Here is a 16,488-nt window from a genome sequence, read left to right as displayed (position 1 = left end):
CAGTGACAACATGACTGTTATAAGAAGAAACATCCTTCTGGGTTCAGTTCCAAGTGGGGAAAAAGACACTGGAAACATGGAGATTGCTTGGAAAGATGGTTTAATGGTGGACAGGACCACATGGTTTTGAGGTCCTGGGCAGAAAAGGCGATCACATGCTTCAAGATGTTGGGGGAAAGGGGGAAAAAAGGGAAAGGGGCCAAGATGCCGAGAGTCCCTTGGTTTTATACCCTCTTTTGGGCCCCACCTTAGTGTTTCCTGTTCCTGTATAAAAATGTATCCTGATTGGTTGTCAGACTCCCAGGGGACTGAGGTCTTAGCTAACTTTGTAGGTTGTCTCCCAGGCTTGCTTGAGCCTGGCTCAGACCTTAATGGCCCATTGACAAAGGTGGGAGGGACAGGGAGCTGCAGGGAGCTGCTTTGTCTTTAAAACATGTTTCTCCATTTCTCATCCAAGGAAATATAATATTTTGCCTTTTTAATATTTCCCAAAATATTTCATTCTTCTAGGAAAGGGGTGGGTGCTAACTTCCTACATGACAATGAAAGTTGGCAAGAGGCATTAGGGGTATCATTTGTCTTCCCCAAACTTTTATTCAATCCCCTCTAACGCTGGCAAAGGAAGGCTTTATTGCAAACATTTATTTATCTCACATTCCAGAGATATTTACATAGGGAGGATCATTCAGTTGTGTTCTCAGTCCAGGATAAAGTAATAGAATTGAGTTAAAAAAAAACTTTTTAGAAAAATAAATAAAATATAATACAAATAATAAAAATGCATTCTTGTGTAGATCAGGTTAAGGAACAAGGAAATGAAAAAAAGAAAAACAATCAATAACAAATCCCAAAAAAGTGGTTTCAAAAAGTAGGTCATTTAAATCTGTGGTATGCGCTCTGCTCTATTTAGCAAGCAGTTTTAAGCAGCAGTGAAAGCATTGTAGGCTTAAGAAAAAAAATAACAGAGAGTTATTCTACCAAAACACACAAATGTAGTTAGTCATCTTTTTCATCATTGTAACATGCAGGAAAAAAAACATGTCCAGAGCTGCACACAGCCAGAGAACTTTCAACTGTTTTCCAGACAGACTGTAAATCAGGAAAAATAGTTAATTTGTTCAACTTCAGCATGATTTAACAATTCACATTTATATATATCACCTTTGTTGTTTGCATGAATAACCCAGGGTGGCAAACATCTTTCTCCTCCTATTTTTTCCACAACCACCACCCTGTGAGGTGAAATCACCCAGCTGGCTTTCATGGCTAAGGTAGGACTTGAACTCATGGCCTCTTGCTTTCTAGTCTGGTGCCTTAACTGCTAGACCAAACCACTATCCCCAATTATAATGTTAAAGCAAATCAACAGTATGGGCAGTCCTCACGTCCTAACCGTAATGGAACCTGTTCGTCAAGGTCTGTACTCATGACTCATCAAAATGGGTGGTTTTCTGGTGGTCATTAAGCAAATCTGCAGTTGTTAAACAAACAGCGCAGTCGTAAAGCAAACCAATGATTTGCTATGGGTGCTATTTTATCCGAAAACTAGAGGAAAATGCCAGGTTTGGGCAAAAGTGTCATAAAATGCAGTCACTTGACCACACAAGTTGCAGACTTTGGCCTAAATGACACCTGGTTGTTGATGGCTTAAATGACGCCTGGTTGTCGAGCAGCCAGAATGTAGTCAAGTTAACTGCAGGGAGGGGACTTCAAATCCAGATCTTGAGTATCCCTTGGGTAGGTGTGTTGGAACTTTGAACAGTCACTAAGCAATCTGTGGTAAATCAAGGACTGCCTATAGGACTTTAAAGTAAGTGGAGTCCTAATTCGAACAATATGCTGAGGCAATGATGCAATCCTGCAACCATAAATAAATCATTTTAGCATAGTCTGCTATGAGATATAATCTCGGCCCCTATCTCTCCTTTCAACAAATACCCAGCTCAAAACCCATAGCAAAACCCAAATGCTTTTTATGAAAAAAACAACTTGAAGATCACAAACACACAACTTTAGTTTCTCCAGAAGACGAAACAGGAGATGCGATGACCAAAAGTAGCATCTCATGAGGGATCAGAAGCCTAGGAAGGATGATTTTAAAATGGAGGCCTGCAGGTACGGGAGAGAACTATTTAGAATTTACTTTGATGGATAAGGAACAGATTCTGGTTTCCCCTTTAATCCAAAGAATTATCTGGTCCCAGCCCAGTTTAAAACTCAAGGACATTAACCCCAAAGGGCAGAGTGTACAGCCACATAAAGTGTAGAAGGTGCTATTTAGATCAAAGGGCTTGTGTGTTTCCATATAAATTTATACTGACTTTTGGGGGCATGTGTGATGCGTTTGCCCATAAGCATCCTATACTACAAGGGTCTCCAACCTTGGCAACTTTAAGCCTGGAGGACTTCAACTCCCAGAATTCCCCAGCCAGCAAAGGAGGGAATGTAGGGAATTCTGGGAGTTGAAGTCCACAAGTCTTAAAGTTGCCAAGGTTGGAGACCCCTGCTCTAGACAGTTGTTTAAGAAATGTTCATTGCTTCTTCTTGTGGAATGGCCAGTTTCCCTGTGTCATAGACCACATCCACATACCTGATTTGCAGTGCTCTCCTCCCGTACAGACCTGCACCCCTTGAAACTATGGTTTTCTGGTTGACAGTTATGTGTACCCACTGGATAAGTGCTGCTGAATTGCTGGAGGCTGAGAAATGGGGATTGGTATGGAAGTTGTAAAATACCTAAGAAGCCCAGGCACATGAGTAGAGTCAAATAGAGTAGAGTAATAGGATAGGATAAGGATAGGGTGTGCCTTTGGCATTGAGTCATGCTGGCCACATGACCATGGAGATGTCTTCGGACAGGGCTGGCTCTTCGGCTTTGAAACAGAGATGAGCACCGCCCCCTAGAGTTGGGAATGACTAGCACATATGTGCAAGGGGAACATTTACCTTTACCTTAAGGATAGGGTAGCGTAGGGTAGGGTAGGGTAGGGTGGAATAGAATAGAATAGAATAGAATAGAATCTGGAAGGGACCTTGGAGGTCTTCTACTTCAGACAAGTGACTGTCTTTCTAAAAACCTCCAGAGATGGAGCGCCCACGTTTTCTGGAGGCTAGCTGTTCCACTGGTTAATTGTTCTCACTGTTAGGAAGTTTCTTCTTAATTCCACATTGCTTCTCTCTCCAATTAGTTTCTTCTTTGTTTCTTCTCCTGCCCTCTGGTGCTTTGGAGAATAATTTGAAACCCTTTTCTTTGTGGCAGGCCCTCGAATACTGTTACACTGCTATTATGTCACCCCTAATTCTCCTTTTCTTTAGACTAGCCAAACCCAAAACCTGCAGCCGTTCTTGATATGGTTTAGTCTCCAGGCCTTTGATCATCTTAGTTACTCTTCTCTGAACCTTTTTCCAAAGTCTTAACATCTTTTTTGTAGCATTGTGATCAAAATTGGTTGCAGTATTCCAGGCGTGGTCTTACTACCGTTTTATAAAGTGGCACTAATATTTCACTAATATTTCAGACAAGGAAATTTGCTTATTATCTATACATATCAGATGCAGCATTGACTCAAAGGAGGTGACGTTGTGTCTAATTAAAGAGTTGAATAGCTGACGTTCCAATTAGTCAGCCATTTTCATAATATTCTCCACTAAATGTCTAGTGCTTGACCATCAAAATCAAGATATATACCAATCACAAGAACAGGTTAGGGAGATACAACTACTCAGATTCAAGTCTATCAGGAACAAAATAGAAAAGCATTAATTTTCACAGATTCAACAGAAGGATGTAATCCTACCACATCTTCCGGAAAAACCTGATATGGTTTCTCAAGGACTTATCTTTTCTTTTAGTGCAATGAATAAGTATTCTCGGCAGCTGTTACTGCAGCAGAATGCTTATAAGTCGGGAAAATATGTATACTTGTCATCCACAATGTTATAATTAGCCATAATTTCAGTTCACATATTTTAAGAGCCAAAACAAGATATGAAAATAATAGTGAGATTCTAAAAAATAAGTTTTCTCCATGGCTCGAAATTTTCTAGGGGAAGCATCTTAATATACTGTGTTTCCCCAAAAATAAGACCCTGTCTTATATTTTTTTTGAACCCCGAAATAAGCGCTTGGTTTTATTTTCAGGGAGGTTTTATTATTTTGGGGCGCATGGAGCAAGATGGGGCTACTCTTGCCGTCTTACCTGATTTCCAGCTCTGCATTTAAGTATTTTCAGGGAGGGCTTATTTTTTGGGGGGGGGAGGCTTATTTTAGCGCATGCACTCAAAAGCCCGGTTGGGCTTATTATCAGGGGATTTATTTTCGGACAAAAAGGGTAATAGTGAGATTATCATAAAGGTAAAGGTTCCCCTCACACATACGTGCTAGTCATTGCTGACTCTAGGGAGCGGTGCTCATCTCCGTTTCAAAGCTGAAGAGCCAGCGCTGTCCGAAGACGTCTCCATGGTCATGTGGCCGGCATGACTCAACGCCAAGGGCACACGGAACGCTGTTACCTTCCCACCAAAGGTGGTCCCTATTTTTTCTACTTGTATTTTTACGTGCTTTTGAAACTACTAGGTTAGCAGAAGCTGGGACACGTAATGGGAGCTCACCCCGTTACATGGCAGCACTAGGGATTCGAACCGCTGAGCTGCCGACCTTTCGATCGACAAGCTCAACATCCTAGCCCCTGAGCCACCGCGTCCCATGAGATTATCATAGATCAACACAAATAGCAAATAGCAACATTTTAGGAAAATGTCTACACTAGGTATTATGAAATGGTTAACTCATTATCTAATTATTTTTCTGAGTTTCCACATCAATTTAGTTTATCTTGGGAGCTCACAAAATCAAGAGTCACAGCTCAATTCCTCCAAGTATAAATCTTTTTAAGACTGTTCTTCAACCTTTTTGAACTTTTTGAACTTTTTGACGTTGGTTCCGTCCCAGGCGCCTGATGGACCCGGAGAGGTTCCTGACGGAGCTTGGGCCGTTCCCTGAGGATCTTGCCCACGGCACGACTGAAGAACTGGTTGCGGCTTGGGAACAGGCCGCGGCTGGGGCTTTAGACCGTGTCGTGCCTTTGCGGCCTCTGACCCGGCGTAGATCTCAATTGGCTCCCTGGTTCTCCGAGGAGCTAAGAGAGATGAAACGCCGGAGAAGACGCCTAGAGAGTACTTGGAGGTCCAGCCATTCCGAGGCTGATCGGACACTAGTGAGGTCTTTTACTAAGACCTACCTAGTGGCAATGAGGGAGGCGAAACGTTCCTACGTTTCCACCCTCATTGCATCGGCAGATAACCGCCCGGCCGCCCTGTTTCGGGTGACCCGTTCCCTCCTTCATCAGGAGGGACGGGATGACCCCCTACAGGGACGGGCCAAGGAGTTTAACGGTTATCTATACGATAAAATCGTTCAGCTTCGGGATAGCTTGGACCAAGATTGCGATGATCCAGCCGAGATGGCGGAGACACGTCTTGTTGAGGTTATTTGGGATGAGTTTGACTCTGTGGCTCTCGAGGACGTGGACAGGTTGCTGGGGAGGTTGCATGCAACTACATGTTTACTGGACCCGTGTCCTTCCTGGCTAGTGCTGGCTGCTCAGGAAGTGACGCGAGGCTGCTCCAGGGGATTATAAACGCTTCTTTGGTTGAAGGGGTTTTCCCCGCCGCCTTGAAAGAGGCGGTGGTGAGACCTCTCCTGAAGAAGCCTTCCCTGGACCCAGCTATCTTGGGAAACTACCGTCCAGTCTCCAACCTTCGCTTTGTGGCGAAGGTTGTAGAGAGTGTGGTTGCGTGGCAGCTCCCCCGGCACCTGGAGGAAGCTGTCTATCTAGACCCGTTCCAGTCCGGCTTCCGACCCGGTTACAGCACGGAGACGGCTTTGGTCGCGTTGGTGGATGACCTCTGGAGGGCCAGGGACAGGGGTTGTTCCTCTGCCTTGGTCCTATTAGATCTCTCAGCGGCTTTTGATACCATCGACCATGGTATCTTGCTGCGCCGGTTGGAGGGATTGGGAGTGGGAGGCACCGTTTATCGGTGGTTCTCCTCCTATCTCTCCGACCGGTCGCAGACGGTGTTGACAGGGGGGCAGAGGTCGTCCGCGAGGCGCCTCACTTGTGGGGTGCCTCAGGGGTCGATCCTCTCGCCTACCCTGTTCAACATCTATATGAAGCCGCTGGGTGAGGTCATCAGTGGTTTCGGGGTGAGTTATCATCTGTACGCTGATGATACTCAGCTGTACTTTTCCACCCCGGACCACCCCAACGAAGCGGTCGAAGTGCTGTCCCGGTGCCTGGAAGCTGTACGGGTCTGGATGGGGAGAAACAGACTCAAGCTCAATCCCTCCAAGACGGAGTGGCTGTGGATGCCGGCACCCCGGTACAGTCAGCTGCATCCACGGCTGACTGTTGGGGGCGAGTTAGTGGCCCCAAAGGAAGTGGTTCGCAACTTGGGCGTCCTCCTGGATGGACGGCTGTCCTTTGATGAACATCTGGCGGCCTTCTCCAGGAGGGCTTTTTACCAAGTCCGCTTGGTCCGCCAGTTACGTCCCTTCCTTGACCGGGATGCCTTATGCACAGTCACTCACGCTCTGGTTACGTCTCGGTTGGATTATTGCAATGCTCTCTACATGGGGCTGCCCTTGAGGTGCACCCGGAGGCTGCAGTTAGTCCAGAATGCGGCTGCGCGAGTAGTAACGGGAGCCGCTCGTGGCTCCCATGTAACACCACTGCTCCGTAGTCTGCACTGGCTTCCTGTGGTCTTTCGGGTGCACTTCAAGATTTTGGTTACCACCTTTAAAGCGCTCCATGGCTTAGGACCCGGGTACTTACGAGACCGCCTGCTGTTACCCTATGCCTCCCACCGACCCGTACGCTCTCATAGAGAAGGTCTCCTCAGGGTGCCGTCCGCCAAACAGTGTCGGCTGGCGGCCCCCAGGAGTAGGGCCTTCTCTGTGGGAGCATCGACGCTCTGGAATGAACTCCCCCCTGGCCTACGTCAAGTGCCTGATCTTCGGACCTTCCGTCGTGAGCTAAAAACATACTTATTTATTCAAGCGGGACTGGCATAATAATTTTGATTTTAAATTGGGGTTTTATTAATATTTTTAAATATTTTAAATTTAATTTTAATCATTAGCCGTTTTGTAATTTTGCTATGTCTTAATTTGTTTTTAATTGTATATATTTTGTATTTTATCTCCGGCTGTACACCGCCCTGAGTCCTTCGGGAGAAGGGCGGTATAAAAATTCAATAAATAAATAAATAAATAAAATAAATAAACTTGTATTGACTTTGTCTTAAGAGGACATTCCAGGTCACCTCAACTCTTCATTCCAAACATATTGGGTAAGTTTATAAATCTAAGCAACAATAAGTTTTGGTTTCTTGTAGCCCTGTGTATTGTCAACACAGCCAAATATGACTTAATTCAAGGAATTATGGTTAAGTAAACAATTTAGCACAATATAAGAACTATTCACTGTCAAGATTCCAATAGTCGAGCGCCTCAATTTGGTTCTGCTCACATATGTTGGACTACAACTTCCCTCAGCCCCAGCAGAGAATTATAGGACATACTACTGTCTCCATCTGAAAAGATCAGAATGGTCTAGTTTTTTCCAGTTAGACACAATGAAAAGGAGGGTGGGTTTAATGCTATTTCCTTATTTTTTCTTGGAATCTGCACATTAGCTTAGTATGTTTTATTTGCATAAAACATTTTATTTACTGAAATTTCTAGAAAGAATGAACTTGAAATGTTAGAATTAGCAAAAAGAATACTGAGATACAGGTAGGCCTCGACTTATGACCACAATTGAGCCCAAAATGTTTGTTGCTAAGTGATAGTTGTTAAGTAAGTTTTGGCCCATTCCATGACCTTTTTTGCCACAGTTGTTAAGTGAATCAGGAACTGCAGTTGTTAAAATAGTAACATAGTAAATGAATCTGACTTGCCCATTGAATTTCCTTGTCAGAAGCTCACAAGAGATCACATGACCCCAAAACACTGCAACCGTCATAAATGTGAGTCACTTGTCGAGCATCTGAATTTCGATCATGTGACCATGGGGATGCTGCAATGGATGTCGTAAGTGTGAAAAACTGTCATAAGTCACTTTTTTCAGTGCCATTGTAAATAGAGGTCACTAAATGAACTGATGTAAGTTGAGGACTACCTATATTGTTGGAATCTTCAAATATCGCAGAGAAATCTAATTTACACCTGTGTCATGAAATGCTGGATTATGTAGCTGTTAGAAGAAACCCAAAATGGAATTTGTAAGGACAAGTTTCAGAAAGTGAGACTAAGTGTGTAAGCAACACCTGCTCCTCCTTTGATGTTTATATCAAAAAGTAATATAAGTAAGTAATGTAAGTAAGGATGTTTCAATGGAACCACTCAGGGGCAAATTTTTGTCAATGCAACTGAAAATTATCTCAACCCAGTTCTTTATAAATTAACTTACATTGAGCTTTTTGGCTACCCATTTTTTAAAATGTCACTGATTAATTACACATAAAAAGCAGTCTGTTGCGTTAGTTCCTGAAAAGAAACCAAGGAAAGCTAAGTAATCTTTTGTATTATTACCACCAAGTTCATGGAGTTTGAAGAAGTGGGATAGGAAGTGCACTGATGCTTTTTTGAACTTTGGTGTTTTATTTTATTTATTATTTATTTAGTTTGTCAAACATGTACAAGATAACCGGTATAATTCTTTTCTGAGGTTTTCGCGGGTGTTTGTATGTAGGTCTTTGGTTATTTGGGTTTTCTCCCGCGTAAAATTGGAAGTGCCTTGGCGACGTTTTGACGAAATCCCATTCGTCATCTTAAGGCTAGGTGTAACAGGTATAAGTATAAACAAGGACATGAACACAGGAGATGAATGGGGACAGTAGGACAAGGACAGTGGGCACCCTGGTGCGCTTATGCACGCCCCTTAAAGACCTCTTAGGAATGGGGTGAGGTCCATGGTAGTCAGTTTAAGGTTGAAGCTATGGAGGTTTGAGGAAATAACAACGGAGTCAGGTAAAGCATTCCAGGCATTGACCACTCTTTGGCTGAAATCGTATTTCCTGCAATCGAGTTTGGAGCGGTTTACCTTGAGTTTGTATCTATTGTTTGCCCATGTCTTTTTGTGGTTGAAGCTGAAGTAGTTGTTGACAGGTAGGACTTTGTAGCAGACAATTTTGTGTACTATGCTTAGGTCAGACCGTAGGCGGCGTAGTTCAAGGTTGTCCAACCCCAACATTTCAAGCCTGGTGGCAGAAGGTATTTTATTGCAAGCAGAGGAGTGGAGGACTCTTCTCGTGAAATACCTCTGAACCCACTCAATTGTATTAATGTCCAATATACAGTGTGGATTTCAGGCAGACAAGCTGTATTCGAGAATTGGTCTGGCAAAGGTTTTGTATGCCCTAGTTAGCAGTACAGTTACCAGAGAAGAAACTTTGCGAAATTAGGAGAAGGCATCTGAGATATATCCAAGAAAACAAACTAATGGATCATCAAACAAATCAGAGTTCTCACTTGAGATACATATATCCAGGGTCAAACTATCTTACTTCAGATACATTATGTGAAGACCTAGATCTTCTTTAGGAGGCTTCAGTGCTAGGAAAGGTGGGGCTTCAGAGGCTTTAACGCTGGGAAAGGAGGGGCTTCAGAAGGCTTTAACACTGGGAAAAGTGGAAGGAAAGATAAGAAAAATATAATCAGTAGCAAGGTGGACAGAAGAATAGCTATGAGTGCATCTTCGGAAGAGTTGAAGGACATGATTGATGGAGGAAAAACTATCTACCTGATAGCTAAGAGTTGACAACAACTTTATGGCATATAATCATCATCATTAGAATAGAATAGAATAGAATAGAATAGAATAGAGTAGAGTAGAATAGAATAGAATAGAATAGAATAGAATAGAATAGAATAGAATAGAATAGAATAGAATAGAATAGAATTTTTTTATTGGCCAAGTGTGATTGGACACACAAGGAATTTGTCTTGGTGCATATGCTCTCAAACATATGCATATATATATGCTCTCAAACATATGCTCTCAAACATATTATCAAACAGCTCAGCATGCAAACCTTCCCAGAACTCTTCACAGGGCAATGAGGAAGCAGAAGATGAAAACAAAGCAGGAAAGTCTAAAGGTGAGGCCAAATATTTCAGGTCTACGATCAGGTCAGTCACAGATTGAAATGCAGCATACCTTTCATTCAGGGACAAATAGTTATTGCGCCCTCCCGTATCATGATAGCTACAAAGTCTTCAACTGGTTTCCTGCCATGACCTGCCTGGCAGAGAACACATAAATTCTCTTCTCTTCTCTTCTCTTCTCTTCTCTTCTCTTCTCTTCTCTTCTCTTCTCTTCTCTTCTCTTCTCTTCTCTTCCCCTTCCTATCAAGGAAGTCTATTTACTGAATGCTGGGAGATCAGATACAGAATACAGATATAGAATTATTTGGTGGTGCAGTCATCAGAATGCAGTATTGCAGGCTAACTCTGCCCACTGTCTGGAGTTTGATTCTGACCGGCTCAAGGTTGACTCAGCCTTCCATTCTTCCGAGGTCAGTAAAATGAGGACCCTGATTCTTGGGGGCAATAGGCTGATATTTGTAAAAGGCTTAGAGAGGGCTGAAAAGCACTATGAAGTGGTATATAAATCTAAGTGCTATTCCTATCGTTATTATTTTGGGCATCATACCTGGACCTCAAATATCTAGATTGCCACTGTTTTCAGTACAGGTAGGTTTTCTTTGGCTACTGCCCCCTTTAGTGACTCTTCACAATTATGTTGGCCATGAAAAAATATGTTTATGACCAATCCTTGCATTTACACCATTGTAAGCCTGGAAAGGAAAGGAAAGCTAACATAAGATAAACAAATCATAATTTCACATGGTAACTGCTTCACTGAACAATCAAATGGGTCCAATTGTGGTCACTAAACGAGGACAACTGTATCTCTGTTGCCTTTGGTGATGGTTGTCCAAAATTGTTGCCAGAATATAATCTGAATATCCCTTCCTCTATCCTCACAAATGCTGCTAATTTGGGAGATTACAAAAAGGTTGACTTTTCTTGCCTGATTTTCCTCTAATCCAGGGATCTCCAAACTTGACAACTTTAAAACTTGTAGACTTCAACTCCCAGAATTCCTCTGCCAGCCTGGCTGGGGAATTCTGAAAATTGAAATCCACAAGTCTTAAAGTTGCCAAGTCTGGAGACCCCTGCTCTAATCCATGGGCGTCCAAGCTTTTGCCTAGGCCACACTGAGTGGAGAAGAATTGTTTTGGACCATATATAGAATATGTAATATTGTATCAACCACTTAGTGGCAGGCCATCCGTACCCCAATCAAAAGCTAGGGGGCCCACACAGAACTGGGCACCACATAAATACCACACTCAGAATAGCCCAAAGCATATACATTCCGGCAGTAGTGGGATTCAGCCAGTTCGCACCTATTCGGGAGAACCGGTTGTTAACTTTCTAAGCAGTTCGGAGAACCGGTTGTTGGAAGAAATTTTATTTTGTTTTTTTTCCACTTGACAGGACTAATCTGTAAGGAAGGCAGGAAGGAAACATTCTGGTGTTGTTTCCAGCCTAATCTTTAGTGCCCTCCTTACAGAAACTGCCTCTCTGGTTAACCCTTATTACATTGCAACAGCTAAGGCGACGCGCCCATCAATGTGAGTGATGTTGAGTTGGCCACGCCCATACAGTCACATGACCACCAAGCCATGCCTACCCAGCTGGTCATTAGGGCAGAGAACTGGTTGTTAAATTACTTGAATCCCACCACTGCATTCTGGTAGAGAGACGTTCCCTTAGGATGGGCTCCAGTATGAGTTTGAAAGCTTGAAAGTCTAAAATCTCTGGTCCCGGTGAGCGATCCAGATTGGATCTTTCCAATTTTAAATAATGTTAAAAGTTTACAATCTTGTATTATTACTATAACAATCTTGTGTTCTTTCTAGACAGCTGTATTACTAGCTGTCCAGGGGAGAAGGTGGCCTGTGGACCACTGGTTGGACATGCCTGCTCTAATCTTTGCAGATAATATATCTAGAAAACACACACACACACACACACACACGGCAAATTTTAGTTTGAAGATTCCATCCTCAGTTACAATGCCGTTGAGATGCATTTCCATACATCAGCAGAAAGTTTTCCCATGAGACAAGGATCCCTTTATGACTCAAACATGCCAGTGGTTACCAGGAAAAGCTCTTTTGTACTCTACAATTGGTACTCAAAAAAGTCTACACAGCTTTGATTTACATTTTAACAGCGCTCAAAATAGTGTTTCCTGTCCAGAAATATCTCAAAGACACTTTTCAACTTCTGTAAGGAAATTCCTACAAGATTGTTTGCACAAAGTCCACAGGTAGAAAAGAAGTAAACATTCAGCCCTGTTTTGTTAAACTTTGCATGATTTAGAATGTTAAGTGGTTAGATGTGGTTAATATTTAGAGGAGGGATTATCTATAGCAGTATTTCTCAATCTCAACAGCTTTAAGATGTGTGGACTTCAACCCCCAGAATTCCCCAGCCAGCATGTCATGGCTGGCTGGGGAATGCTGGGGGCTAAAGTCCACACAACTTAAAGCTGCTGAGATTGAAAAAAACTTAGTGTAGGATGGGAAGCTGAAAAACATACTAGATGAAGACAGTTGTAAACCACTTCAGCATTATGGAAAGAAACACAAGAAATATTTTTATTATTATTTTATTAACTGTGTGGACACCATTAATCTGACTCCCCTTTGTAAGCCAACTTTTCTTGTATGGACTACTAGTAGTCCTGGATTTATGACCACAATTGAGCCCAAAGTTTTTGTTGTTAAGTGACACATTTGCTAAGTGAGTTTTGCCCCATTTTACGACCTTTCTTGCCATAGTTGTTAAGTAAATTACTGCAGTTGTTAAGTTAGTAACCCAGTTGTTAAATGAATCTGGCTTCCCTATTGACTTTGCTTGTCAGAAGGTTGCAAAAGGGAATCACAGTAACCTGAGATGCTGCAACCTTCATAAATACAAGACAAATAAACACACAACAATTTTGCAGATCAGTTAAAATCAGCCTGAATGGAAACAGAATGTTGCAGTGAGACATTATCTGGTTAGAATCAATCAAAGGTCTTTCAGAAAATGCAAGATAAATTCAGACTTGAAAGAGGCTAAGACAGTACTTTAGATAGATAATTTACACGTAAATTATTATTAGAGATAAATTATAAATTACAGATAAATTACTTCTTTTACATCAGTGTTAAAATATTTCCATTATACTCTGGATACCCAGAAAACCAAAAAATTACTAGCCTAACTCAATCTCCTATACATATCAATTTTGCAAGAACCAATATGGGATACAAAATTTGGGTCTTGACTCTCAATAGAATAGAAAATAGAATAGAAAATAGAATACAAGAGAAGAGAAGAGAAGAGAAGAGAAGAGAAGAGAAGAGAATTTTTTATTGGCCAAATGTGATTGGACACACAAGGAATTTGTTGATGCATATGCTCTCATAAAAGAACATAAAAGAAAAGATCTTCAAGAATCCTAAGGTACAACACTTAATGATAGTCATAGGGTACAAATAAGCAATCAGGAAACAATCAATATTAATATAAATTGGAAGGACACAAGCAACAAATTACAGTCATACAGTCATAAGTGGAAGATGGGTGATGGGATTGATGAGAAGATTAATAGCACTACAGATTTAGTAATAGTTTGACAGTGTTGAAAGAATTATTTGTTTAGCAGAGTGATGGCGTTCAGGAAAAAACTGTTCTTGTGTCTAGTTGTTCTGGTGTGCAGTGCTCTGTAGCATCGTTTTGAGGGTAGGAGTTGAAACAGTTTATGCCCAGGATGTGAGGGTTAGGGTTATTTGTGATGACAGAAAAAAAAATATTCTGGTGACACATAACCCGTTCTTTCCTTTCCAATATTTCGGAATACATGAGATCGTTTCTTTCTTTTTTTAGTCACACATGAATTTTCAGCTTGTTTCTAGGAAAATGAAACCAGGAGACCAATGATACTCAAAAGAGCCACAAGGAAATTATAATGAGTAAGAAAAACTGAAACCTAAAGTTTTGCTAGTATTACTAACCGTCACGTTATCAATCTTGTTCAGTATCATGCAATTCTGTGTCTTTTCCTCCCTGAAGACCTGAAGAGAAACCCCTTTGCTGAAGGTTTATTTCATTTCAGAATTCCCATTTTACACTCAAATACCTGTTAATTGTGCGTTTTACCAGCAGTCAAATGTGTTTACTGATTTGCATAGCACAAATGCTAAATAGATATGTTTAGTTTAAAAATTGTTAAGCTCTATGACCAAAACAACTCCTAACAAAGAGTTTCAGGCAAAAACGTTTTTTTGTACAAGCTAGGAAAAATGAAATCCTAGTTACTGTAGACAAGAATGAGTTAGTCAGCCTGATTCTGGGCAAGTCTTTCCTAATCGCGATGAACTGTCATTTTTAAGCTGATGCAAAACAGCAATGTACTACTACAGAGAATGAACTCAAACACCCCACTCTAATCTATATTAGAAGAAAAATAATTTCTGTTTACGGGGTGGGGTGTTGTATCTTCAAATCAGCTGAACTTCCTGACTTCTAAGAATGCTTTCTTGGATAATTTTTCAAAAGTTGCTTGCTCTCACCTTCCTCTTTTCAGGACTGAGAGAGATTAGTCTCAAGTCATCCAGTTGACTTCCATTCCTGAGACAGAACTAGAACTCATCGTCTCTTGGTTTCTACCCTAGCACACCACTACCCCAATCCATTTTTCCTGGAATTGGTACCCAATGGTTTTTGCATTGTCCTGGTGCCCATTCGAGGATCCACAGGAGTTCATTTCATTTCATTCGCAAAGTTATTTTCCCTGCTGCCAATTCCTCTCCACCATCTCTCTCTCTTATCTTGAAGTCCATCTGCAATTATCATCATTTCTATGACTGGCAAAACTACCAGTGAAGCTGATTGCAAAAGCCAACCATTCGCACCATTTCTGAACTGCTGCCAGTCATGGAGCATTAAGAAAGCCCTAAATTCTGTCCTAGACAAAAAGTGTGTTATGTGTTAGAGAGGGAATTTTGGTTTGTGTCTCTAGTGATGTTCTTTTGCTCATAAAAGAGGTTGTTTCTTAAGGGTGGGAGAATGGCCGAAGTTTGTCCTACTGGATGTTCACTGGAAATAACCCAACTGATAAAATTTCAGTCGGACAGTATAGAGTAGGGGTGTCAAACTGGCAGCCCGTGGGCCAGATGCGTCACGTGCAGGCCATGCCCACCCCAGCTCCGTGAAGGGGAAAAACATCTCGAAATGTCACGTGACGGCAATGTGACAATTGCGTTTGACACCCATGGTGTAAAACAGGGGTATCAAACTCAAGGCCCGGGGACCAGATCTAGCCCACGGGGCCACTCTGGAAACACGAAGGACTGGCCCACAGTGTTTATGCCAGCAAAAACAGACCTCCAGAGCTCCATTTTCACTGGCAGAGGGTTGCAGAAGGCCGTGGCAGCCAAAAACGGAGCTAGGGAGCCCATTTCCACTGGAAGAGCGCTCAGGCCACCACAGGTGTCCCTGACATGAGTGATGTTGAGCTAGCCATGCCCACCGTGGCCCTCCAAGGTCAAACACTGATGCAGCCCTCAATGAAATCAAGTTTGATACCCCTGGTGTAGAGGAATGGATGAAGACATTGGATACTTTTTGAAGTTGCTTTTTAATGTACAGGTAATCCTCAACTTATAACCATTTGCATAGTGACTGCTCCAAGTTATAATGGCACTGAAAAAAAGTGACTTAAGGTCATTTTTCCCACTTCTGACCATTGCAGCATCCCCATGACATGATCAAAATTTGAATGGTTGGCAACTGGTTCATATTTATCACAATTGTAGTGTCCTGGGGTCATGTGATCACCTTTTGCGATCTTCTGACAAGCAAAGTTAACGGGAAGCCAGATTCCGTGTTACCAATTTAACAACTGTAGTGATTCACTAAACAATCATGGTTAAGAAAGGTCAAAAAATGGGGCAAAACTCATTCAACTAGTTCGCGTAGCAGAAATGTTGTGCTCAATTGTGGTTGTAGGTCTGAATCTTTGCTAGAAAAACCAACTGATATGTTGAATCAGGTAGTGAATCAGAACTTTGGATGGTGTTCCCTACACCCATCAACCATGTATTTTTTAATAATAACATTTTCTTGAATCAAACTTTGAGGTCTTCTCGACAAAAATATCAGAGTGATTTACCACTGCCTTCTTCCAGATTTATAGTTGATTTATCAGACAGGCTTGGATTTCCTAGTGACTGTATGACTGTAACTTTTTGTTGCTATCATTAAGGGTTAAATTGTGCCCTATGACCATCATTTGTGTTGTAAATGTTGTACCTTGATGAAGGTATCTTTTCTTTTATGCACACTGAGAGCGTATGCACCAA

Source organism: Ahaetulla prasina, chromosome 6 (assembly GCF_028640845.1).
Source record: "Ahaetulla prasina isolate Xishuangbanna chromosome 6, ASM2864084v1, whole genome shotgun sequence".
NCBI lineage: Eukaryota > Metazoa > Chordata > Lepidosauria > Squamata > Colubridae > Ahaetulla > Ahaetulla prasina.
Note: the sequence above shows the minus strand (reverse complement) of the source record.